Consider the following 27,171-nt stretch of genomic DNA (forward strand, 5'->3'; position numbering starts at 1 on the left):
TGCTCTGTGGAGGGAGTGGTTATCCCGCACCACACCACCACCCCCTCCACCAAGTGCCCGGCGTGACAGGTCAATAACACCACCGCCACCATCACCTGAGGCCACGGACAGTGAGGTGGCCCCTGACCAACCTGCCCCCACAGCTGTCTCCGCTCCGGCTCCAAGATGGAGGGGTCGTCCTAGGCTGGATGCAGCTGAGAGCAGTGGAAGTGCACCATCTACCTGCTCGAAGAGGGGCCGCCAATGACTTCACCCTTCCTTGAGCCTGCCATTCACCCTGTCAACTATCCTGCCCCACAATGCCAAGCATTGTCCCACGTCTGTTGGACTAGGTGGACATCACACAATGTGGTATCCCCACGGTGTTTTCATCTGCCATGACCTTCAACTCTCACTTCCCCCCAACACCTACTTGTAAACATGCACCAACATAAATCCTCAACCTGTATATAAACAACACGTAAACACTCTATGCTGTGTGACCTCCAGGTTTTAATCACATGTTTGTCTAATGAATTGTCATTACCAGGTGCAGGGATCAATGTTCTGGAGAATCATGCCTCTGTGGGAGTGACCTAGGGATAATGAGAGAACAACAAGCACAGGTCAGGAAAGTGAATCACACCCATCACAACACACTGTACTGCAACATCCCACAAACCACACTCATCACCAATTAAGTTGATCACAGGACACACATCATGGAGCTTTGCATGTACACCATCTCCCGCACACATTTGCAAACACAACATACCAGAACAGGCAGCATAAACACACCACACCCACACATCACAAGCAAACATACATCACGCATTGTCTAGCTGCACAAGAGGTAGTTACTCACATTCAAGGGAAATAGCGATCAATGAGCTGACGCTTCTGGTCCACACCTTCTTCCTCCCCACTATCCTCATCAGTGGACATGGGTGGGATGGGAGGAAGAGCAACCTGTTGGTCTTCAGGGTCCATGATCAGTTCAATGTTATTGCGCAAGGCCAGGTTGTGGAGCATGCAGCAGGCAATCACGATTTTGCATACTTTGTCTGGTGAGTATGGCAGGGCCCCTCCGGTTTTATCAAGGCAGCGAAACCTAGACTTCAGCAGTCCAAAAGTCTGTTCTATCACTCGACGTGTCCTCCCATGGGCATCATTATAACGCATTTCACCAGGGGTAGTAGGATTCCTGATGGGGCTCAACAGCCATGGCCGGTTTGGGTACGCAGAGCCGCCTAGGTGGAGGGATGACAGACACAAATTTCATTACCTGGATTGGTGGGAACACCATGCCACACATACAACACAATTGTCCTCACAACACACTGACAACACAATTGTCCTCTCAGCACTACTCACCTACAAGCCATGCATGTTCTGGACGCAGATTAGCCATCAGTTGGGGGACAATGCTGCTCCGCAGGATGTGGGAGTCATGGGCGGAACCGGGAAATCTGGCACACACATGCGAGATGATGTTGTCAGCCAGGCACATGTCTTGCACGTTGATCGAATGGTAGTGCTTCCGATTCCTATATACAGCTTCACGTGCCTGGGGTGGTATGAGACCAATATGTGTTCCATCAATGAAACCCACTACGTGTGGTATCTGGGCCAGGGCATAGAAGTCCCTTTTGACTGCTGCCAACTCTGCCGGACGTGGAAAATGGATGTAGTCATCCTTGTAAAGCATCATGGCATTCAGGACATCCCGCAGTACCTTGCTGAATATGGATTGTGACATCCCCCCGGCATGACCAACTGTGTACTGGAAAGTGCCAGTCGCAAAGAAATGAAGTGCCGCCATCACCTTTGCTGTGGGTGTGATAGCTCCTGGATATGTCCTGCGTGGCTGCAGATGAGGTGACAATTGTTTTACAAGCTCCTGCAATCTCCGTCGGTCAAGCCGGAATTTGCGGATCACCTCCTCGTCAACCATGTCCTCCAGCACAGTGTATGGTCGATGCACATTTGGAGCCCTCATGTGTGGGAGTAGATGGCAGCAGATGTCAATTGACCAACAACGCATAGCTGTGCAACACTATCACATCTTGACCAACACAATACTAATAATACATGTTGCAAACAGTGATAATATGTGTGACGTGACCAATATATAAGGCAATACAGCTGACTACACACACAATGTACAACCACAAACAACATCCTGTGGGCTAACATGTACAATGTAACGTGCACAAATGTTCAAATATCTTGCAACAACACATGACTGAGGGCCCATATGTGGACAAGCGTCCCCACAGACACACATGTACGTGCACACACAACATGAAAATGGAACACACCCTCCTTGTCTTCATGCACCCATGTCCACACCTACAATGCATCCTCACCTGACATGCATGGGCACACAACAGCAGACACGCATACACAGAATGCATGTACACACACATCATTGTACTTGCACACACAAACCACACACTCACAACAGCTTATGAATGTGTGTACACACCCTTGATGTACTGTGTAGATGTGTAGAAATGAAAACCTGTGTCCGCAAAACCAAGACGTCAACACGTCGCCATGCACATCTGACGCAACTTGGGCCCACATCACTAGCCTTTGTTAACCACTGGCAAGGTCAACAGTATGAGCACACATGCATCAAATGGACATGATTGTCGCACGTGGACAGGTCCATTTACTTCACATCAATATTCTTCCAGCATTCCGGACATGTCCTGACACACACGTACAACTATGAATATTACATGTGTGCGAAGACATGCAGTGTGTGTACATACACCATCTGGGGACGCCTTCCACCAACACAGAAGATGATTGTTTACACCGCAATTAAGCATGACATAAGCTGTATGGTCAAGGACCATCCCGGTCACACCCCACTAAATGCATGTGCGCACTACCGTGACGGTGCATCATTTGAAACCAATCACTCACTGGCGCCGCTATGGCGGTGCACGCATTCCGCTGGGGCAGTGCAGGCTAACACATACATTTGATTATGCAATTTGAAATGGCAGTTGATAACCCCCCTTACAGTGTCATTGCGTCACCCACCGCCAGTCCTGGCCGGTCACCCACCGCCAGTCCTGGACGGTCACCCACCACCTGGCGGTGGGTGACCAGCCAGGACTGGCGGTGGGTGACCGGCCTGCACCCGGCGGTGGGTGACCGCCCAGGACTGGCGATGGGTGACCGTCCAGGACTGGCAGTGAGTAACCGGCCAGGACTGGCGGTATGTGACCGGCCAGGACTGGCGGTGGGTGACCGGCCCGGACTGGCACTGGGTGACCGGCCAGGACTGGTGGTGGGTGACCGGCCAGGACTGGCGGTGGGTGACCGGCCTGCACCCGGCGGTCGGTGACCGTCCAGGACTGGCGGTGGGTGACCGGCCAGGACTGGCGGTGTGTGACCGGCCAGGACTGGCGGTGGGTGACCGACCAGGACTGGCGGTGGGTGACCGGCCAGGACTGGCGGTGAGTGACCGGCCTGCACCCGGCGATGGGTGACTGGCCAGGACTGGTGGTGGGTGACCGGCCAGTACTGGCGGTGGGTGACCGGCCAGGACTGGCAGAGCGTGACCATCCAGGACTGGCGGTAGGTGACCAGCCTGCACCCGGCAGTGGGTGACCAGCCTGCACCCGGTGATGGGTGACCAGCCAGGACTGGCGGTGGGTGACCGGCCTGCACCCGGCAGTGGGTGACCAGCCTGTACCCGGTGGTGGGTGACCAGCCAGGACTGGTGGTGGGTGACCGGCCTGCACCCAGCGGTGGGTGACCGGCCAGGACTGGTAGTGGGTGACCGGCCAGGACTGGCTATGGGTGACCGGCCTGCACCCAGCGGTGGGTGACCGGCCAGGACTGGCGGTGGGTGACCGGCCTGCACCCAGCGGTGGGTGACCGGCCAGGACTGGTGGTGGGTGACCAGCCAGGACTGGCGGTGGGTGACCGGCCAGGACTGGCGGTGGGTGACCGGCCTGCACCCGACGGTGGGTGACCAGCCAGGACTGGCGGTGGGTGACCGGCCTGCACCCGGCGGTGGGTGACCGGCCAGGACTGGCGGTGGGTGACCGGCCAGGACTGGCGGTGGGTGACGCAATGACACTGTAAGGGGGGTTATCAACTGCCATTTCAAATTGCATAATCAAATATATGTGTTAGCCTACACCGCCCCCGCGTAATGCGTGCACCGCCATAGCGGTGCCAGTGAGTGATTATTTTCAAATGATGCACCTCCGCGGTAGCGCGCACATGCGGTTGCCGGTGTGTGAACGTGACGGTCGTGCACATGTAGCCAATGGGAACAGGTTACGCGTTGCACGTAAGCGCATTCAAAAATTGCGGAATCCGTGCACCGCCACACCAGGGCGAGTCATTGGCTCTTTTTGAATGATGCATCCAGGGAAAACCAATTGCTGCAGACGTGTGCCACTGATATGTGCTCAGGGCCCTATATATGTGTGAAGATTTTCTGCACACATTCATTGCTTCCAGCCACTGCTGCCTGCGACCGTCACCTCGACCTGCTGCTCCTGATCTATCCAACAACTGCTGCCTGCGACCGTCACCTCGACCTGCTGCTCCTGATCTATCCAACAACTGCTGCCTGCGACCGTCACCTCGACCTGCTGCTCCTGAGCTATCCAACAACTGCTGCTGTAGTGCCACAGTCCAGGACCTTGCCATGTCGAGAGTGCGAGAGATCCGGTCTCGTCCCTTCACCGCAGCGGAGTTGGATGTCCTTGTGGACGGTGTGCTCAGCCACTATGAACGGCTTTACGGTGCCCCCGGACAGGTGGTAAGTGCAGTGGGTAACATGTTGGTGGGTATGAGGTGGTCACTGACTCCAGGCTTCTGCAAGCTTGCCGGTGTGCTGTCGGACCTTCACATGTGTTGTACTGAGCATGGCTGCATGAAGATACATGTTTCTGCAATGTTTATGAATGTCAAACAGTCCACTGATGTTCCCCTCTTGTCTCCCATCCTGGTAGGTGAAGCTGCACCTTTGCAAGGCCGTGTGGAGGACCATGGCACGTGATGTACGGGCAGTGGGGGTGTGCAATAGACGACACACACACTGCCACAAGCGCTGGGACGACATATCCAGGCTCAGCGAGAATGTTGCGGAGATGACACTGGGGATTATTCCAAGGACAGGCCGCCTTGCCCGACGCACCATGACCCCTCTAATGCACCGTATAATTGCTGTGACGCATCCTGACCTGTCCGCCCGGCTGAGAGGGGATCAACAGCAAATTAGCGGTAAGCAGACTGTATGTGTCTGTCACTTGTGAGTGCATGCATGTATTCGTGCTCAGACACAGTAGTGACATCCGTGGTGCATATATTTTGCATTAATTGCATGTTGGTGGCATTAGCGGAGTGAGCGTTAGCACCCATGTCCGCCAGGTGGACATACCAGTTGATTTGTAGTTGAGGGTTCCAGGACATGCCGTTGAGGTCTGTGGTCCCATGGCATGTTATGTGTGGTGGTCTGCATGCACTTGCCCTGTTTGTATGATGTACATGCTTCACAGACACCCACGGTTCTTTGGTGTGAGGATGTGTGGTAGGGGTGGTTCGTGTACAGGATGGGTGCTACATGTCAATCGACTGTAAGGAAAGGTGTGACTTTGTAACCTTCAGTACATGAGTGTGGCACTTAGGTTAACATCTCTTCCCTCTCTTCCAGCTTTGGCCGAGGGCACTGACACACAGACGACGGAGATGAGTGGTGGCAATGCATCCAGATCCGAGATGACACACACGCAGACTGACACTGAAGAGGGCAGCCACGGAGAGGGGGACAGAACCGTCCCTGAGGACTCACATGTGGAGACACCATCGTCCTCATCCTCAGAAAGTGTTGGTGAGTCAGCACTGTTGTCACAGACAGGGAGTGGGCAATCAACACCTTCAGTCGGTACACAGCACACAGGGCCCACACTGCCACAAACTGCAAGAAATACAGCTCGTGCTCGCCAGAGTAGGGGGAGCAGAGTTGCCTTTGGTGCAGGCACCGCTGCCCCTGCCCCTGTGCCACAAAGTGCACTTTGTGCTGAGGCTGTTGATCTGCTGCGACAGCTGTGTGTAGGGCAGACCAATATGATCAATGCATTTCAAGACCACGATAGGAAGTTGGGGCAGGTGGTAGCATTCATGGAGGGGATGCATGGCGATGTTGCTGGTCTCCACAGAACAGTTCAGTCATTAGCAAACACTGTGTCGTCAGCCATTCTTCAGACGCATGGACAGGGTGCTGCTTCTGTTCCCCCATCCACACCACTAGATGTCTCAGGGGAGAGTGAATTTTCAGAACAGGCGTCATTTTCGGGGTATTGCACTAGAAGCAGCCACAGACAGCAAGGCAGGGCACGGAGGGCACAAACACCATCCCCTAGGACAGGGAAATCTTTCAGCCATCACGACATGACCTACACTGGAGTTGACACACAGGATCCTCAAGTGGTGTTGGGGGTTAAAGATTCAAATGTAACAGACGCATTCCCCTCAAAAGGTACTCCCAAGGCTAGGGCAGCTCCCAAGAGCAGGGACACTCCCAAGGACAAGGACACTACAAAGGAAAGGGCACCTCCCAAGAGCAGGGACACTCCCAAGGAAAGGACACTACAAAATTTTAATTTACAGACCCCCTGGCCCCAGGTCAGCCTTTACTGCTAGTCTCTTAGAAATTCTTGAACGATTCATTGACAAACCCAACTTCACCATCCTTGGCGATTTTAATTTTCATCTTGAAAACTCTATTTCGCCCGACACCATCAGCCTGATTCATGAAAAAGGAATTCTGCGATTCTCAAATTGCGATTTACAGCGAATCGCAATTTGTAAATCGCAGATCGGCATTCATCATAGTTAGCGAGAAAATAAAGCGATTCGCACACGGCCGCAAAAAGCGTTAGCGATTTACTAAAATCGCAGGAAATTCGCAATCACCCTCAAAATCCGTGCCGATTTAGCGATATCGCAAATAGCGAGATCGCTAATTGCGAGATCGCAAAATGCGATCTCGCAAGTAGCGAGATCGCAAAAATGGGAAGTCGCATTTCGAGCACAGTGATGACATTACAACCAGGAAGCAGGCAGTTCCCACCCCCATTCAGAACTGTGAGGCTGATCTCGAGGCTGCAGCTGAACAGAGCTCCTTCCAGGACACCTCCAAACTTGCAAATCCAACCCATTTGTGACTGCAGCAATGGCAGAGGAGCCAGCACCAGGGCCCAGTGACACCGGGCGCAAGAGGAAGCTCAAGTTCTCTGAGCAGGAGTTGGAGCACCTGATTGAGGGAGTGGTTGATAACCACTCCAAACTATTTGGGAAGGACTCCAGGAGGGTGCCGGAAGTGGAGAGATGTCGAATCTGGCTTGGGATAGCTGCTAAAGTGAACGCTGTGGGCGTGACACACAGGTCACTGGAGGAGCTGAAAAAGAGGTGGTACGACCTCGAGGTCGTGCCAAGGAGAGGGTGGCAGAGAGGCTGGGTGAGACCCAGGCTACTCGGGGCGGAGATCCTACAGTCCCTCCCAACACCCCCATGGAGGACCGCGTGGAGGACACTCTGGAGCCAGAGGCGTGCATAGGGGTCGTCAATCTGGACTCATTCCGACGCAGCCAAGACAGCCAAGGTAAGTGGCATGCGACTGCGACCCTGTCCCCTAACAATGGCCATGGCCCTATAGCCTCCCATATTCATCCCAAGTCATGCAAACCATGCACATTAGGTCATGCCCAAAAGCATTGTGGGACATGTAGTCTGCCCACAATGTACAAGAACCCCAATGCAGCCTCACATGTCCCAAAGTACGCAATGCCAAAGACAGGCAGGGAATGTCATCCAGCATGCATGTAGCAACTGCACGTGTGACAGATACATGCAATTAATGTACGTCCAATTCCCCTCACAGGTGGCGCTGACAACAGCAGCGACAGCGACAGGCTGCTTATTGACGAGGCACGAGAGGATGCCGAGGAGGTGCCAACACCGACACTTCCTGCACCATCAGGCGCAGCACCTCTCCCCGCAGCCAGGGCAACACCAACTGCGCCAGCACCATCAGGCGCAGCACCTCTCCCCGCAGCCAGGGCAAGACCAACTGCGCCAGCACCATCAGGCGCTGCACCTTTGACAACCACAAGTCCACCACCAGCTGGACCATCTACATCTGGTGCAGCTACTGTGGTGACAGTGCGCACACCCACTGTGGGCAGCCAGCAGAGCAGGCATGGCAGGGCTCACCAGCAGAACACAGCACGCAGAGGCAGGAGGGGGATGGCTGTGCGCGTGCCAGGCCTGAGCATTGAGCGCCGGATGCTACGCATACACCAACTGCAGGCACGACGGCAAGGGGCTATTCAACTGCAGCTAAACAACATTGGCCGCAATGTGGCCAATGTGGGCGAGAGGATTGAGCGCATGACGACAGCCATGGAGGCCAACACTGCTGCGCTCATATCGCAGCGCAACTCCGCCCGCCGCCGCCACCGGCAGCTTCTTACGCGGCTGTCAGCCTACACCCGCTCTAACTATGTAATCGGGCATGCCACCTCCCAGCTCTCACGACGGTCCCTGGCGCAGCAGCAGCAGTTGATCCAATGCGTTGAGGATGTTGGACGAGTGTTGGAGCAGGTCATCACTGCCGTGCTGGCACTCCATCCTTAGTGGAGAAGCGTGGCTCAGTGGTTAGAGGCGGCAGACCCGGATGCTGAGATCGGCCGTGGACCAGGGTTCGATTCCCCGCCTCGGCGGGTCTCGGGCTCAAAATTCCACGGACTCGACAATTCTCGCTCCGGTGCCTACTCGACTCACGGGGTCACACTCTGCGACTCTGGGCAATAGCTTGCTTAATCTCCACTACGGCCCCTCGCGGCGGGATGCCTGGCTTTCACCTTGTGGATTCCCTGCCGGGGTATCTCACAGGGGAATCCCAGGACGGGTTCCCTAAGCAAGTGCCTTAATACCTTCGGGTGATACGTGCGCTATATAAGTCGCAATACAATACAATACAATCCTACTGGGCCAGGCAATGTGGGGGGGGACGACACCAGTGAGGGCACCTCCAGTGTCAGCAGCATGTCTGCCTCACTGGTTGGCGTGTTACGCCGCAGCACCAGACCCACTGCAAGGACACGTGCCGTCCCAGAGGAAGAGCCAGAGAGGCGTTTGGGTGCTGCGCGCCAGAGGCACAATTGAGTTTCATGTACATTGGCTGGGACATGCTGCTGATACAAGCATGTCCAGTGTTTTGTTAGGAGCAGTATGGCGCAATACTGCTAGCATTTGATGAATGGAGACATAACATTATTATTGTGCATTTAACAATAATATTTATTCCTGCATCATACATCGGCCTCCTGTCATTATTTCCATTGGCATGCAATTGTGATTTGTTGGGTGAGGGGAGTGGGTGCACTAGAAACTGTTCATCGTGATGTGGTTGCGGCGTCTGTGTCCTTCAGCTGGGTTCTCCCCGCGTGCATGACGCACATGTGCAGGTGGCCGGTCGTCCCCTTCCGACTCACTGCCAGAGATCTCTACAGGTATCCAGCGCTTGGTAGCAATGTTGTGTAGTATTGCACACACAGCCACAATGCGGCAGCACACATAAGGACTGTAGTACATGGCCCCACCAGTCTTGTGCAGTATGCGGAATCTGCTTTTCAGTAGCCCAAATGTTCGCTCAATGCAATTCCTTGTGCGTATGTGTGCTACATTGTAACGCCGTTGCTGTGGTGTCGCAGGGTTGAGGTATGGGGTGAGGAGGTATTCACGGAGGGCGTAGCCATTGTCACCTGCATGAGAGGAGCAGAGGGTGAGTGCCTGTGCAGCGCAGATACTACATCACAGTGTGACATTGTGGGGCAAGTGTACTTACCAAGTAGGTGTCCTTCACCAAAGTCTCCCCTGGCCAGTCGTGTGTGGAGGCCGCTGTGCCGGAATATGAAGGAGTCATGTGTACTCCCCGGGTACTGTGCCACAATATCCGTGATGTATGTCTTAGCATTGCAGACCATCTGGATGTTGAGGGAGTGGTAGGACTTGCGATTGCGGTACATGTACTCCGTTGCAGCTGGTGGGCAGATGTGGATGTGAGTACAGTCAATGCATCCTATCACATGTGGGAACTGCGCAACATTGTAGAATTGCTGCTTGGTCACATCCAAATCCTGTTGGCTGGTGGGAAATTTGATGTGCTGGTGTAGCTGGGTCAGCATTGCGTCAAGGAAACTCCGTAGGCAGCGGGACATGGTGGGCTGGGATATCCCCCCAGCAGCCGCAACTATCCCCTGGAAGCTCCCGGAGGCCAGGAGGTGCAGGCTACACAATACCTGGACATGTGTAGGCACGGCATTGGTCCGCCTTGTTGGGTGCTGCATCAGGGGGTCAAGGTTCTGTATTAGCTTGATAATCATTGCCCCATTCAGGCGGTACTTTGCATATATTTGCTCTCTGGTTTGGCCCAGCAGGGTGACCCGCTGGCGGAATATCCTCTCCTGGATTCTGCGTCTCCTCCGTGCTGCTCGCTGTAGCCTTCGCCGCCTGACCACCATGTACAGTCCTGGCATTGTGAGACTCGCAATGCTGCTGCTGCATCTCCTTATGTGTGTTTGGTCAGGCCTGCACCTGTTACTGATTGGGCAACGGTTTTTCGAAAAAAAAATTCCATGGCTTTGATGGTTACCACCTGCTTTGGGTTGTCCTTAATTTGCGCCTCGCAAACAGCGATTTTGGGGGTTTTCGCTATTTGCGATTTTTCATGATTACCGATTGCGATTGTATAGCGAAATCGCTATTTTATTCTGAATCGCTAATGCTCTCCTGCCGGGATTCTGCGAATCTTTTAGCGAATTCGCTATTCTGTGGTGAATGCCGATTTTGTGAATTGCGCTCGCAATAGCTTTTTCGCAGCTATTGCGAGCTCAATTTCGCTTCATGAATCAGGCTGCATATCCCTTGTGTACTCTTTGGCTTCCTGTGGCCTTTTACAAAAGGTGGGATGCTCCACCCACTCTGCGGGCCATACACTAGATGGGGTCTTTACTAATGACCCTAAGTTGGAAGTAGGCCTCCCCGTCCCCCTTTCATGGTCTGATCTTAAGGCAGTTCCTATGGAGTTCACATCTGGGCTACGGGATCTGCCCGCAAAGGAAACTAACATCTGGACTCTGAAAAGGAACTACAGAGGAATAATCAACGAGTCCCTTAGCCCCTTCATCACCAATCTCAAGTCCTCTCCGAAAACTGATACGGATACTGCCACTCGGGAGCTTGTCAACACCATTTCTGAGGCAGTTAATATTCTTGCCCCCGCCAAACCCCATTACTGCGCCAGGAAACGTCTGTCGGCCCCGTGGTTCTCTGACTCCCTTAGACTACGCAGGCAGGAGTGTAGGAGGCAAGAAAGATTCTGGAGAGACCACCCTGACCCTGATGAAAAAATTAAACACAAAAACCTCATCATAGGATATAAGGCCGCAATCTTAGCTGCCAAACAGTCATATTTCACCAATTTGACCACCTCCCTCAGCTCCCCTAGAGATCTTTTTAATATTGTGGACTCCCTGTCTCTCATTCCGATCCCAGACCCCATTGTCGCATCTCAAAAACTCTGCGACCAGATCTCCATGTTCTTCCACACCAAAATCGTGGACATCTATTCCACCTTAGAAGTCCTTAATTCCATTCAGGACACCGCCCCGCCATCTGACCTCCCTTCTCGGCCCAGTCTGCCTTTTGCCCCCGAGGACATTTGTCCAACTTCCCTCTACTGTCCTATGAAGTCCTAAATGGCCTTCTTGACAAACTTAAGTCAGGATCTCCCCTGGACCCCTGCCCTCTCAAAATTTTGAAAAACGGCAGAGAGGTCCTGCTCCCCCTCTATCTGGACGTAATGAATCTGGCAATTTCGAACGGCGTCTTCCCTGCAACCTGGAAGCTGGCCATTGTCAAGCCCTTATTGAAAAAGCCCACCTTGGATCCTAAAAAATGTTGTTCGTCCCATATCCCTTCTCCCTGCCCCCGCCAAGATGCTCGAGGCCCACCTCAATTTCCATCTTAGCGCCTTCCTGGACAACGCCAACCTGCTAGACCCCTCTCAGCATGGCTTTGGGAAGGCGCATAGCACCGAGTCAGCCCTGACAGTGGTGGTCAATAACATCCGTGCTAAGGTCAACAGTGGTCATTCTACCATTCTTATCCTGCTCGACCTTAATGCCGCTTTTGACACCCTGTCCCCCTCCATCTTGGCCAGACGTCTCGGTGAGATGAGAGTGGAAGGACCGGCTTTGGGTCTCCTGACATCCTTCCTCAACCAGCGTGCTCAAAAGGTCAAACTGGGTGACTTCCTATCCTCCGCCAAGCCTTTGCATTGTGGGGTCCCACAGGGCTCATCCCTGAGCCCCACACTTTTCAACATACATGTGGCCCCACTTGCAAGACTTGTTAAATCTTTTGGATTGGAAGTCTTGTCATACGCCGACGACACTCAGATAATGGTCTCCCTATCTCATTCTGTGGAGTCAACGGCCTTTAAGAACTGCATGGTAGCCGTAGCAGGTTGGATGACCTCGAATTTCCTCAAACTCAATGGGGAAACTGAGGTCCTCATCTTTGGTGGCAAACAAGATCTCTGGTCGGAGGACTGGTGGCCGCCTGCCCTCGGAATATGCCCCAAGCCGTATCTTGTTGCCCGGAATTTGGGGGTCACTATTGACACCACACTTTCTTTTGACAAACAAGTCAATAAGACTGTTTCCACTTGCTGTGGGGTACTGAGGATCCTCAGGAAACTCGTACACTACCTACCCCCTGACGCCCGGAAACAGGTCTCAGTGGCCCTAATTTCCCCGCGCCTGGACTACTGCAATGCCCTCTATCTTGGCATAAGCAAAAAGCTCATTCATCGCCTCCAAGTTGTCCAAAACGCTGCAGCCAGGTTTGTAGTGGATGCCCCCAGACGTGTTTCCGTCTCGGGGATCAGAAAAAACCTCCACTGGCTGCCTGTGCAGGCCAGGATTAATTTTAAGGTTCTTGTCCTTACCTGCCGTGCCCTACACGGCCTGGGTGCTGAGGACATTGGATCTCTCGTGTCCTTCTACACCCCGGGCAGGGCCCTGAGATCGGCCCACAAAAACCTCCTGATTATTCCCCGAACCGTCAAGGCCAGGTGGGGAGGGAGGGCCTTTTTCTCCCTTGCCCCTAAACTGTCGAGCACGCTTCAAGCTGACCTTAAGGGCCAGCCGTCTCTTGCCCTTTTTCGAAAAAATCTAAAAACCTGGGGGCAGATTTACAAGTCCCTTGCGCCACTTTTGCGTTACTTTTCCCATATTAAAAGTGACGCAAAAGTGGCGCAAGGGGCTTGTAAATCTGCCCCTGGCTTTTCACAGAGTCCTACCTGTAACCCTCCCTTAGGAGCCTCCGACTACTCAGCTGTTTCCATCATATGCGCCTTGATGCCTCCGGGTTAAGTTGCACCATACAAACAGTGGCGTCACTAGGGGGGTGCGGGGGGTGCGGACCGCACCGGGTGACACCAACACCTGGGGTGACACCAATCTGCACTCCAGCCTCGCTGCCTCGCCTCTGCTCTCACCTTTACTGTCGCTCCCTGTGCAAGCTTGTTCCTCATGCTGTTCACACTCGCCAGCGTCTCGCAGGAGATCTGCAATGCTTGACTGCAATTTTCTTTGCTCACAAGGGAAGGCAACTCTATAGCAGCCTAGCTCATCTGAGGGTGCATGGTTTGCAAGACAGAGAGAGAGGGAGCTAGAGGGAATAAGAGAGAGGGAGCTAGAGGGAGCAAGACAGAGAGAGAGGGAGCTAGAGGGAGTAAGACAGAGATAGGGAGCTAGAGAGAGCAAGACAGAGAGAGAGGGAGCTAGAGGGAGTAGGACAGAGAGAGGGAGCTAGAGAGAGTAAGACGGAGGGAGAGGGAGATGAAGGGAGTAAGACAGAGAGAGAGAGGGAGCTAGAGGGAGTAAGACAGAGAGAGAGAGAGCTAGAGTGAGAAAGACAGAGAGAGAGGGATCTAGAGTGAGAAAGACAGAGAGAGAGGGAGCTAGAGGGAGTAAGACAGCGAGAGGGAGACAGAGGTAGCTAGAGGAAGTAAGACAGAGAGAGAGGGAGCTAGACAGAGAAAGGGAGCTAGAGGGAGTAAGATAGAGAGAGAGGTAGCTAGAGGGAGTAAGACAGAGAGAGAGGGAGCTAGAGGGAGTAAGACAGAGAGAGAGAGAGAGAGCTAGAGCGAGTAAGACAGAGAGAGAGGGAGACAGAGGGAGTAAGAGAGAGAGAGGGAGCTAGACAGAGAGAGAGGGAGCTAGAGGGATTAAGACAGAGAGAGAAAGGGAGCTAGACAGAGAGAGAGGGAGCTAGAGGGAGTAAGACAGAGAGAGGGGGAGCTAGAGGGAGCTAGACAGAGAGAGGGAGCTAGAGGGAGTAAGACAGAGAGAGAGGGAGCTAGACAGAGAGGGAGCTAGCGGGAGTAAGACAGAGAGAGGGGGAGCTAGAGGGAGCTAGACAGAGAGGGAACTAGAGGGAGTAAGATAGAGAGAGAGGGAGCTAGAGGGAAGAAGATAGAGAGAGAGGGAGCTAGAGGGAAGAAGACAGAGAGAGAGGGAGCTAGAGGGAGTACGACAGAGAGAGAGGGAGCTAGAGGGAGTAAGACAGAGAGAGGGAGCTAGAGGGAGTAAGACAGAGAGAGAGGGAGCTAGAGGGAGTAAGACAGAGAGAGATGGAGACAGAGGGAGCTAGAGAGAGGGAGCTGGAGGGAGCTAGACAGAGAGGGAGCTAGAGGGAGTAAGACAGAGAGAGAGGGAGCTAGAGAGAGTAAGACAGAGAGAGAGGGAGACAGAGGGAGCTAGAGGGAGTATGCCAGCGAGAGAGGGAGCTAGACAGAGAGAGGGAGTTAGAGCAAGCAAGACAGAGAGAGAGGGAGGGAGCTAGAGGGAGTAAGAGAGAGAGAGGGAGCTAGAGGGAGCAAGACAGAGAAAGGGAGCTAGAGGGACTAAGACGGAGAGAGAGGGAGCTAGAGGGAGTAAGACAGAGAGAGAGGGAGCTAGACGGAGCAAGACAGAGAGAGAGGGAGCTAGAGGGAGCAAGACAGAGAGGGAGCTAGAGGGAGTAAGAGAGAGGGAGCTAGAGGGAGTAAGACAGAGAGAGAGGGAGCTAGAGGGAGTAAGACAGAGAGAGAGGGAGCTAGAGGGAGTAAGACAGAGAGAGAGGTAGCTAGAGTGAGAAAGACAGAGAGAGAGGGAGCTAGAGGGAGTAAAACAGAGAGGGAGACAGAGGGAGTAAGACAGGGAGAGAGGGAGGGGGCTAGACAGAGAGGGGAGCTAGAGGGATTAACATAGAGAGAGAGAGGGAGCTAGAGGGAACAAGACAGAGGGAGAGGAAGTAAGAGAGAGAGAAGGAGCTAGAGGGAGCTAGACAGAGAGAGGGAGCTAGAGGGAGTAAGACAGAGAGAGAGAGAGCTAGAGGGAGTAAGACAGAGAGAGAGGGAGCTAAAGGGAGTAAGACAGAGAGAGAGGGAGCTAGAGGGAGTAAGACAGAGAGAGGGAGACAGAGGGAGCTAGAGGGAGCAAGACAGAGAGAGAGGGAGCTAGACAGAGAGAGGGAGCTAGAGGGAGTAAGACAGAGAGAGGGTGAGCTAGAGGGCGCTAGACAGAGAGAGGGAGCTAGAGGGAGTAAGAGAGAGAGAGGGAGCTAGAGGGAGCAAGACAGAGTGGGAGGGAGCTAGAGGGAGTAAGACAGAGAGAGAGAGCTAGAGGGAGCAAGACAGAGAGCGAGGGGGCTCGAGGGAGTAAGAGAGAGAGAGGGAGCTAGAGGGAGTAAGAGAGGGGGCTAGAGGGAGTAAGACAGAGAGAGAGGAAGCTAGAGGGAGTAAGAGAGAGAGAGGGAGCTAGAGGGAGCAAGACAGAGAGAGGGGGGGAGCTAGAGGGAGTAAAACAGAGAGAGGGAGCTAGAGGGAGCAAGATAGAGAGAGAGGGAGCTAGAGGGAGTAAAAGAGAGAGGGGGAGCTAGAGGGAGTAAGAGAGAGAGCGGGAGCTAGAGGGAGTAAGAGAGAGAGAGAGCGGGAGCTAGAGGGAGTAAGACAGAGAGAGGGAGCTAGAGGGAGTAAGACAGAGACAGAGGGAGCTAGAAGGAGTAAGAGAGGGAGCTAGAGGGAGCAAGACAGAGAGAGGGATCTAGAGGGAGTAAGACAGAGGGAGAGGGAGCTAGAGGGAGTAAGACAGAGAGAGAGGGAGCTAGAGGGAGTAAGACAGAGGGAGAGGGAGCTAGAGGGAGTAAGACAGAGAGAGGGAGCTAGAGGGAGCTAGATAGAGAGAGGGAGCTAGAGGGAGTAAGACAGTACCTAGCGCCGTACATTTCCGACAGAGGTGGTCCATGCGGTAAGTCGTGAGGGGGGTGACACCATGAGTTACCCGCACCGGGTGACACCAACCCCAGTGACGCCACTGCATACAAATCGTTATTCATTCATTCAAAGGAAAGGGCACCTGCCAAGAGCAGGGACACTCCCAAGGACAAGGACACGTCTAAGGAAAGGGCAGCTCCCAAGAGCAGGGACACTCCCAAGGACAAGGACACTACAAAGGAAAGGGCACCTCCCAAGAGCAGGGACACTCCCAAGGACAAGGACAGTTCAAAGGAAAGGGCACCTCCCAAGAGCAGGGACACTCCCAAGGACAAGGACAGTTCAAAGGAAAGGGCTCCTCCCAAGAGCAGGGACACTCCCAAGGACAAGGACAGTTCAAAGGAAAGGGCACCTCCCAAGAGCAGGGACACTCCCAAGGACAAGGACACTTCAATGGACAGGAACACTACAATGGACAAGTCTGCTCCCAGGGACAGGGCACCGCCCAGGGATCAGGGACATTCCAGAGACAGGACACCTCCTACGTCCAAGGCACCTCCCAGGGCCAAGGCATCTCCCATGGACACGACCTCCATCAAGGACAGGCATATATCACCCCTGGCTGCCCTGAGGCTGATGTTGTTGAAGGAACGTACAACACATGTGTCAGCGGTGGAGTCCCCACATACCTCAACACCCATCCACACCCCGCAGAAGCTGAATAAGGAGTACACTGTTGTTGCATCCCCCATTACACAGGATGCAGAGCGCAGAAGGCAGGGCCACAGCAAACGTCAAGCAGGGTCCAGCACGTCCCCAGAGAGCAGACCAGCACTAGCACATGATCCCTCTTTGATGTCTGATGAGGCCACAACACTTACCAGTTCAGTCATGTCCAGGGTGTCCCTACATTTCACAAAGAAACGGAGACACACACCAGTGAGACCTGAGCACCACAATGTCGCTCCAGTCCAGCTGTCCCCAGCTCCCAGAGCCACCCTGCCTCCTGGCCCATACAGCCCTGTGGCTCATCATTTCAGTGGTCCTAGTGGCTCAGCTGCCGTTCATGTGTCAGATAGTGGCACTGTGTCTGTTGTTCGCTGTCATGCATCATGTAGAAGCACTGTGTCAGCTGTGCCCTCTCCTGTTTCAGGTACTGGCACTGTGTGTGTCAGCCACTCTCATGTGTCAGATGCTGGCATGGTATTTGTTGGTCAGTGTACAGGGACATGTCCTGGCAGTGTGTCTGGGTCTATGGCTCATGTGTCAGTCACTAGAGCTGTGGCTGTGTCTCACACTCCTGTTTCTGGTGGTGGCAGTGTGCCTGGGTCAATGGCTCATGTGTCAGTCACTAGAGCTGTGGCTGTGTCACACACTCCTGTTTCTGGTGCTGGCAGTGTGTCTGGGGCTCTGGCTCATGTGTCAGTCACTCCATCTGTGGCTGTGTCTCACACTCCTGTTCATGGTGCTGGCAGTGTGCCTGGGTCTATGGCTCATGTGTCAGTCACTAGAGCTGTGGCTGTGTCTCACAATCCTGTTGATGGTGCTGGCAGTGTGCCTGGGTCTATGGCTCATGTGTCAGTCACTAGAGCTGTGGCTGGGTCTCACACTCCTGTTTCTGGTGGTGGCAGTGTGTCTGGGTCTATGGCTCATGTGTCAGTCACTAGAGCGGTGGCTGTGTTTCACACTCCTGTTTCTGGTGCTTGCAGTGTGTCCGAGGCGACTAGTTCAAGCAGTCCACCAGATTCTGTGCTGTGAGGTGTACCTCCCATCACTCACATGTGAGTGGACGTTGTGTCTCGATTGACCATTGTAACCACCCTTGCATTGTTACTGGCCTTGGGACTGGGCGGTTGACCCACGTACTTGTGCTGCCTCTGATGTACCGGCTCTGTTGTAAACACTGCCCTGTTGCTGTTCTGATACTGTATTGTGCCCTCTCATGTGCTGTCTCTGATGTACCTGCTCTGTTGTAGACACTGCCCTGTTGTTGTGCTGATACTGCATTGTGCCCTCTCACGTGCTGCCTCTGATGTACCTGCTCTGTTGTAGACACTGCCCTGTTGCTGTTCTGATACTGCATTGTGCCCTCTCACGTGCTGCCTCTGATGTACCTGCTCTGTTGAACACACTGCCCTGTTGCTCTTCTGATACTGCATTGTGCCCTCTCATGTGCTGCCTCTGATGTACCTGCTCTTTTGAACACACTGCCCATGCTCTTGGGTAGTGTACGATTATACCACTATTATGTTTAATAAAGCAAGTCAATCATGTGTCGTGGTTTGTCGTTGTCATTCCTGGTTGTGTACTTGAATTGTTGATATATTGGTGCGATCGTAAAGGCAGTTTCACAAATATGACACTCCCCCTCCCTACGTCACAGCCCTGGCAGGTACTCCTCTTCCGACATCAATTGGTGTGTTGGCCTACCTGCGTCGTCATCGGTGATGGGCCATGACTTGCTGGTGGTGGAGCACGAAGAGTATCAGAAATGCGTGTATCGCTGGGTCCATGACGGCGATCTGCTTGTGGTGTGTAGCTTCGCTGTGGTGATTACACCGCGTTCAGGCAGGTTGTTCTTCGGCAGCGATTTTATGAGTGTTTTCCGCCATCGTGTTTTGGAGGACGGTCGGAGACGTCATTCCGTACGGCGGTCTGTCTGGATTGGTTGTGTCCGCCGCAGGGTCGGGTGTACTTCCGTGGCGGTGCGTGCTCTTCCGCCGCGTACGGAAATTTGACTGTGTTTCCCATCCTGATATGGCGGACGGAGTGTCCGCGGTAGGCGGACTGAAAAAAGGCTTTTTCCGCATACTCCAGGATGGCGGTCGTCCTTCCGTCCGCCATCCTAATCGACCCCTTAGTTTGCTGTTAAAAATTACTTTCTGAATGAGTGATGAAGATAATATAAAAACATGTAGGTCTCATAGAGATAGTATATGTATATCATATAGTGTGTGCTGTGAGTATTATACAAAATATTTATAAAAAGTAAGCTAGAGGTGGAAATAAAACTCTTGTTTCATATTGTAAAAGATGTTGGAGCTTTTCTTTCAGAAAGTCGGGTAAATGAGAAATTAAGAATACTCTGGACTAATTTCCAAAGAAAAGGACTTTCCATATACTATTTGGCCTCGTGGAAAAGTGGATGGATCAAAAGTGAGTTTAGATATGTTTTTTCAAAATTTTACATTATTTAAGAAAAGATTTTATGGTTTTTTTAGACACAATCATTTTGTTTGTGTTTTTTTTTGTCCGCTGTTATATGATGAGTACTATTGAAGTCACTGTTTTAAGTGAAATTCAATATATTCTGAGAACAGCAAAAATAAACCATGTAACATGTTGTTGAAATTATTTTGTATTTTGTATTAGTAAATATATATTATTTTCCCATTCTCTTATGCTCACTTACCTATTTCCACCCTCTATCACTCCTCTTAACTCACCCTCACTGGCCTTTTTTCACTCTCCCTCACCTCCCTTCCCTTATTCCACTTTCCTCACTTATTCTCATTAACCACTCCTTCATGGCCCTTTCCCTCTCTTCCATCTACTACTTTCCAGCTGTCAGTCACTCTACTTCACTCCCTTTCCCCTTGTTTCCTTTCTTTTTTCCCTCAATAATTCCCCTTCTCTCACTCACCTTATTACACTTCACTCACTCCTTCTCTCACTTCCTCTGTCCTCTCACATCCTCACTCCCTTTCCCTCACTCCCTGTCTCTTAGCTTCAGTCTCTCGATCCTCTCACTCTCTCACTCCTCTTCCGTCACGCTTACTCCATATAACTCACCCACACTCCCTTACTTACTTATCATTGCTCTCTTACTCAGTTCCTTTCTGCCACTCTTTCCTTCACTACCTCTTTGTTCTCACTCCTTCACTTCCTTTGTCTCAAGCTCACTTGCTTTTATCCTCTTTTTATTTTCCATTTTTCATCAACCTCACTCTCCTTTACTCACCCTCCCTCACTCTTGTTCCCTTACTTCAGTTCCTTCAGTTATCCTCATTCATCATCTTTAACTACCCTTCCTCTTTCTCTCGTCACGCACTCACCTTTTCCCAGTCCTTTTTTACACTTTTCTTCCCTTTCTTCCCTTCCTTTGCTCCCTCAGTCATTCTCCTTCCTTTACTCACCTTACTGCCGTCACTCTTTCTCTGACTCACCTCTGTTCTCTCATATTCTCACTTGTCTTCCCTCACTCCCTCTCAGTTACCTTTACTCCCATTGTCTCCTCACTGTCTTACAACCCTACATTCACCATCACTCACCTTCCATGCCTCATTGTCATTAATCCACCGTTATTCACTCCTGCTTCTCTGTGACTCACTCCCCTTTCATAACTCCCCTTTCTGCCTTTAGTTTTCCTGATGCATATTCCTTTAGGATCTTACTCACCTTCAGTTTATTTCTCTCTCCTGCTCTTGTTCACTGTCACTGAATGTATCCATGTCATTATCATTTTAGTAATTTGCTCTCTCTCTATTTCTTTTTAACTCTCTCTGACCTTCACCATTCCTTTGTTTTTCTTTCTGAGTCCTTCACTTCTACTTTATCTCCTACTAACGTTTTATGACTTTTAATCTCCTACTTTGTCTCTTGTGTTGTAAAATATATATTATAAATATTCTAACTTATTTTTTTGTTTTTCACAGATCTAAATTTTAATGATAATATGTAATTAAGTTTACTTTACTTATAAGGTAAGTTTGATGTACAAAATTTACTTTCACTATACTCTTTTCCTTAACCTCACTACTCTTCTCTGATGCTCCTACACCTCTGTTCCCTTATTGCGCTTGCCTCACTTATTCTGAATCCCTACATTTACTCCCCTTTTCCTCACTCCTCTCTCACAATCACCTTGTTTCAGACCTTCTCCTTTACTTTCTTTCCTCTCTCTTCTCTTACTTCATTCCTTTACTCGTTTCACTTCCCTTACTCTCCTTACTCCACTTCACTAACTCCTTCTCTTACTCCCTCTGTCCTCTTACTTCTACACTCCCCTTCCCTCATTCTCTGTCTGTTAGCCTCATTCTCTCCATTTACTTAGTCTCTCACACCTCTTCTATCACGCTCACTTCTTATAACACAGCCATACCCCCACACTCACCTTCTTTCAAACCTTCTCCTTTACTTTTCTTCCACTCTCTTCCCTTCTTTTGCTCCTTCACTCTTTTCCCTTCCCTTACTCTCCTTACTCCACTTCATTAACTCCTTCTCTTGCTCCCTCTGTCCTGTTAGTTCTACACTTTCCTTCACTCATTCTCTCTCTGTTAGCCTCATTCTCTCCATACCTTTAGTCTCTCACTCCTCTTCTATCACGCTCACTCCCTATAACACAGCAATACTCCTACACTCACCTTCTTACAGACCTTCTCCTTTACTTTCCTTCCTCTCTCTTCCCTTGTTTCGGTCTTTCACTCTTTTCCCTTTCCTTACTCTTCATACTCCACTTCATTAACTCCTTCTCTTACTCCCTCTGTCCTCTTAGTTCTACACTCCCCTTCCCTCATTCTTTCTCTGTTAGCCTCATTCTCTCCGTTCCCTTAGTCTCTCACTCCTCTTCTGTCACGCACACTCCCTATAACTTAGCCATACTCCCACACTCACCTTCTTTCAGACCTTCTCCTTTACTTTCCTTCCTCTCTCTTCTCTTACTTCATTCCTTTACTCTTTTCCCTTCCCTTACTCTCTTTACTCCACTTCACTAACTCTTTCTCTTACACCCTCTGTCCTCTTTCTTCTACATTCCTCTTCCCTCATTCTCTCTCTGTTAGCCTCATTCTCTTCATTCCCTTAGTCTCTCACACCTCTTCTGTCACACTCACTCCCTAAAACTCAGCTACAATCCAACACTCACCTTCTTTCAAACCTTCTCCTTTACTTTCCTTCCTGTCTCTTCCCTTCTTTTGCTCCTTCACTCTTTTCCCTTCCCTTACTCTCTTTACTCCACTTCACTAACTCCTTCTCTTCCTCCCTCTGTCCTGTTAGTTATACACTTTCCTTCCCTCATTCTCTCTCTGTTAGCCTCATTCTCTCCGTCCCTTTAGTCTCTCACTCCTCTTCTATCACGCTCACTCCCTATAACACAGCCATACTCCCACACTCACCTTCTTTCAAACCTTCTCCTTTATTTTCCTTCCTGTCTCTTCACTTCTTTTGCTCCTTCACTCTGTTCTCTTCCCTTACTCTGCTTACTCCAATTCATTAACTCCTTCTCTTACTCCCTCTGTCCTCTTACTTCTACACTCCCCTTCCCTCATTCTCTCTCTGTTAACCTTATTGTCTCCGTTCCCTTAGTCTGTCACTCCTCTTCTGTCACACTCACTCCCTACAACTCAGCCACACTCCCACACTCACCTTCTTTCAGACTTTCTCCTTTAGTTTCCTTCCTCTCTCTTCACTTACTTCATTCCTTTACTCTTTTCCTTTCACTTACTCTCCTTACTCCACTTCACTAACTCCTTCCCTCTGTCCTCTTACTTCTACACTCCCCTTCCCTCATTCTCTGTTTGTTAGCCTCATTCTCTCCGTCCCCTTAGTCTCTCACACCTCATCTGTCACGCTCACTCCCTATAATTCAGCCATACTCCAACACTCACCTTTTTTCAAACCTTCTCCTTTACTTTCCTTCCTCTCTCTTCCCCTACTTCATTCCTTTACTCTTTTCACTTACCCCACTCTCCTTAGTCCACTTCATTAACTCTTTCTCTTACTGCCTCTGTCCTCTTACTTCTACACTCCCCTTTCCTCATTCTCTATCTGTTAGCCTCATTCTCTCCGTCCCCTTAGTCTCTCACACTTCTTCTATTACGCTCACTCCCTATAATTCAGCCATACTCCAACACTCACCTTTTTTCAAACCTTCTCCTTTACTTTCCTTCCTGTCTCTTTCCTTCTTTTGCTCCTTCACTCTTTTCTCTTCCCTTACTCTCCTTACTCCACTTCACTAACTCCTTCTCTTACTCCCTCTGTCCTCTTACTTCTACACTCCCCTTCCCTCATTCTCTCTCTGTTAGCCTCATTCTCTCTGACCCCTTAGTCTGTCACTCCTCTTCTTTCACGCTCACTCCCTATAATTCAGCCATACTCCAACACTCACCTTTTTTCAAACCTTCTCCTTTACTTTCCTTCCTCTCTCTTCCCCTACTTCATTCCTTTACTCTTTTCACTTACCCCACTCTCCTTAGTCCACTTCATTAACTCTTTCTCTTACTGCCTCTGTCCTCTTACTTCTACACTCCCCTTTCCTCATTCTCTATCTGTTAGCCTCATTCTCTCCGTCCCCTTAGTCTCTCACACTTCTTCTATTACGCTCACTCCCTATAATTCAGCCATACTCCAACACTCACCTTTTTTCAAACCTTCTCCTTTACTTTCCTTCCTGTCTCTTTCCTTCTTTTGCTCCTTCACTCTTTTCTCTTCCCTTACTCTCCTTACTCCACTTCACTAACTCCTTCTCTTACTCCCTCTGTCCTCTTACTTCTACACTCCCCTTCCCTCATTCTCTCTCTGTTAGCCTCATTCTCTCTGACCCCTTAGTCTGTCACTCCTCTTCTTTCACGCTCACTCCCTATAACTCAGCCACACTCCCTCACTTATGTTTGTTTCCTCCCTCACTCAGTCCCCTACTCTCACTTTTTCCTTCACTTTCTCTGTCTCTTCACTCCCTTACTCCCCTTGTCTCACACTCACTTGCCTTTATCCAGTCTGTATCACCACTCTTTCCTCAACATCACTGCTCTTTTCTTACCCTTCCACCCCCCGTTCCTTTACTACATTTTCTTCTCTTATCCTCATTCCCCTTGTTCACTCCCCTTCTCCTCACTCACCTCCCACACTCACCTTCCTTCAGTCCCCCTACTTAACTTCCCTTCCCCTCTCGTCCCTTTCTTTGCTTTCACACTCATTTCCTTTCCTCTCTCACTGCACTCCACTTCATTTACTCCTTTTGAATTTGTGGAGTTCCCAAAACTGTACATCCTTCTAGGGTCCCCTCTGGAAAGCACAGTTTTGCAGATTTTGCATTCCACTTTAGGAGCATTCACCTTTTTTAATCCTGCAGGTATTGAAAAAAACTTCCAAATAAAATGCTCCTTGACCTTGGGCTGAGGAGGCTCTTCCTCAATGAAGTCATCTGACTCCTCACTACTGCTGGGTGCTCTGGCAGCCATTCTTCTCACAAAATTAGTAGAACAGAAAAGAACAGGTCTTGCTGTCTCCAAAGTGAAAGAAGAAGTGAAGGAAATGGGTGGGGTTTTCATTAGTTGTAAAAAAAACTGTTAACAACCAAAGAAAAGAGTTATTTTAAGGTCACATGTCGTGACGCGCTTACGCTGCACGCACTGGAGCGCTTCCGGGGGCGCTTACGCGGCGCGAACGTAGGCACTTCCGGGGGCGCTAACGCGGCGCGCCTGAATGACGTTTTGCTAGCTTTTTTTACACACGCGGAAATAGCGCTCTCGCTGCGCTCTCGGGTGAGTTTACCGGTGCGCGCACCCTGAGCGCTCCAAGATATATATATATAATTTGTACTCGTACATTACTAGTGATATTTTTTACTGGTTGATTCCCACAACTAAAAATCATTGTTGTTTAAGGACATAATATGGACAGAAGTATTTTTTCACTGTTTATTCATCACATGATCGCAATGTTTGAAAAAAATGAGTATTTAAAATCAAACGAAACTGCTATGTCGTTATGTGATCAAGGTTACCTGTTAACCGAAACGCGTCATGCCGAAAATACTATTCCATGCGAGCTATTAAAACTCTTCACCAGTAATTTTCCTGCTTCTGGAGGTCCTTCTTTCTGTGTGGTGTGGAAAGCGCCGAAAAAAACAACAGATTCTGCAACGATATCAATTACGGAGGTTTTTGGCTGCCTTTGTTTGTTGGACCCCGCCCCACGAGTTGGTGTCCGCCTTCGACCAAAACTGACTGCAAATCCGAAAAGGAAAAATTATGGCTGGTTAAACCCCCTGCTAGCAAGCTGAAGCAGTAACGCATCGAGCCGAGATACCGAGGACGCGGAGGCTTGAGTCGGAGGACCCGCTGAAGCTGCTCCGGTAATATCAGTGAGTGACTGAAGAAGACAGCTATTTGCAGGAAGGGGTACGGGCGGTAATTGGGAAAGTGAAGTTGGCTCGCATGACAAGCCGGATTGCACACATAACGTGCCGGCAGAATATGCAGCTTATAGCTGCGTGAAAGGCAGAACAATGTTGGACGACGCAGTCAAGGAAAGAGAAGCGAATGCGGATGCTTTTTTTGACATTCCGAATGAAGCTAGCACTTCTGCTAAAAACACAAGTAAACCACAGGAAGGGGGGAATAATGATGTAAATACCCTGTTAAAGAACCTGGAAAGGAAAATGAGGGCTGAAATCACAAAATGGTGGGAACATAAGTCCCTCTCTAAATATGCAGAGGCAGGGAGGGTCCCACGCGGACTGAGAATACTTCTGGCTCCGAGTTTTGAAAAGCCCAACCCTGCAATGCTGCGAGAATGGGGCGAATTGAATTTATTAGCATCAATGAACTTAATTCACCTCTTGATAAGATACGCAGATATCGACCGCGCAGTTCTGATAGCGGAAATTGAAGAGATTGAGAAAGATTTAGGTAAATCTGACAAACAAGACTGGATAACGACAAAGAAAAGGGAAATAAAAGAGCGTCTGAAAAAGCATGAGGAAAAAATCATAGCAAGAAAGGTACAAAAGTTTGCAAGAGATAAGGATGACTATCAAAGAGGGAGGATTTACACCTTCTCTAAAAAATATGATAACTTGCGCAAAGTGAAAGGACAAGGACAAGGAAGTACAAAACCTAACACGCTGCAAAGTGGCGCACCCAATGCAATGGAACACGAAGATACAACCGATGGTGAGTCGCTGTCTAGCGGTTCCAGTGACTGTAGAAGTGACAACAGTAATAAAGACGTTGATAACATGATCTACAGTTTGGAAGAAGAAGTTGATTTTTTGGTGGAAGCGAGGCTGAAAACCCTGAGACCTCGCAACGACAGAAATCAGGTCGGAAAAAGCGCAACACAGTCAGGCGTGCAAACAGGCAAAAACGCAGGCGCGAAAACCAAAAAGAAGAAGAACTACTGGCGCAAAAAGAACTGAACAACAAACAAACTGTAATAAACCTTACCACCATGACCCTGACACAAGCTGAAGAACAACTATTAGCGTTGGGACTTAACTATTGTCCAAATACAGACTTTAACTATGCAACAACTAGGATAGACATCTTTAAATTTATAAGAAAATTAAAGTTGAAAAAATTTTATGCCGTGAAAAATGTCTGGGAAGACAAGAAAACAAAAACAAAAACAAGAACGGTGGCTGAATCAGCCTTGCAAGCTGTGATGTACCTACATTATGGGCACTACATGAGTTAGACAATGAGGAAGAAAACTCTGAAATATCGACTCAATCGCAATTGAGAGAATTAGATCTACTCCAAAAGGGTGCGGGAGAAAGCCCTTTTAAACCCAGATCCACTTTTGTTCCTTTAATGCCTAAGGATGCAATAGACGTTTTTCATGATCGCGTAATCGAGGAAATAAAGAAACTCCATTGTCAAACAAATCGTGAGAAATCAGACTTTAATCAACATCAAATTGAATACAACAACTTGATGGAAAAAATCAGAAAAGACTCTAATGTGATAATAAACAAATCGGATAAGGGAGGAAATATTGTGTTATGGAAAAAAAAGGTTATGAGGCTGAAGCCAAACGGCAACTGGATAATGGTGAATGCTATGAGAAAACAACACTCAAAATGTACCACAAAGCAAAGGACAACA

This window comes from Lissotriton helveticus, chromosome 6, assembly GCF_964261635.1.
Source record: "Lissotriton helveticus chromosome 6, aLisHel1.1, whole genome shotgun sequence".
NCBI classification, from domain to species: Eukaryota; Metazoa; Chordata; class Amphibia; order Caudata; family Salamandridae; genus Lissotriton; species Lissotriton helveticus.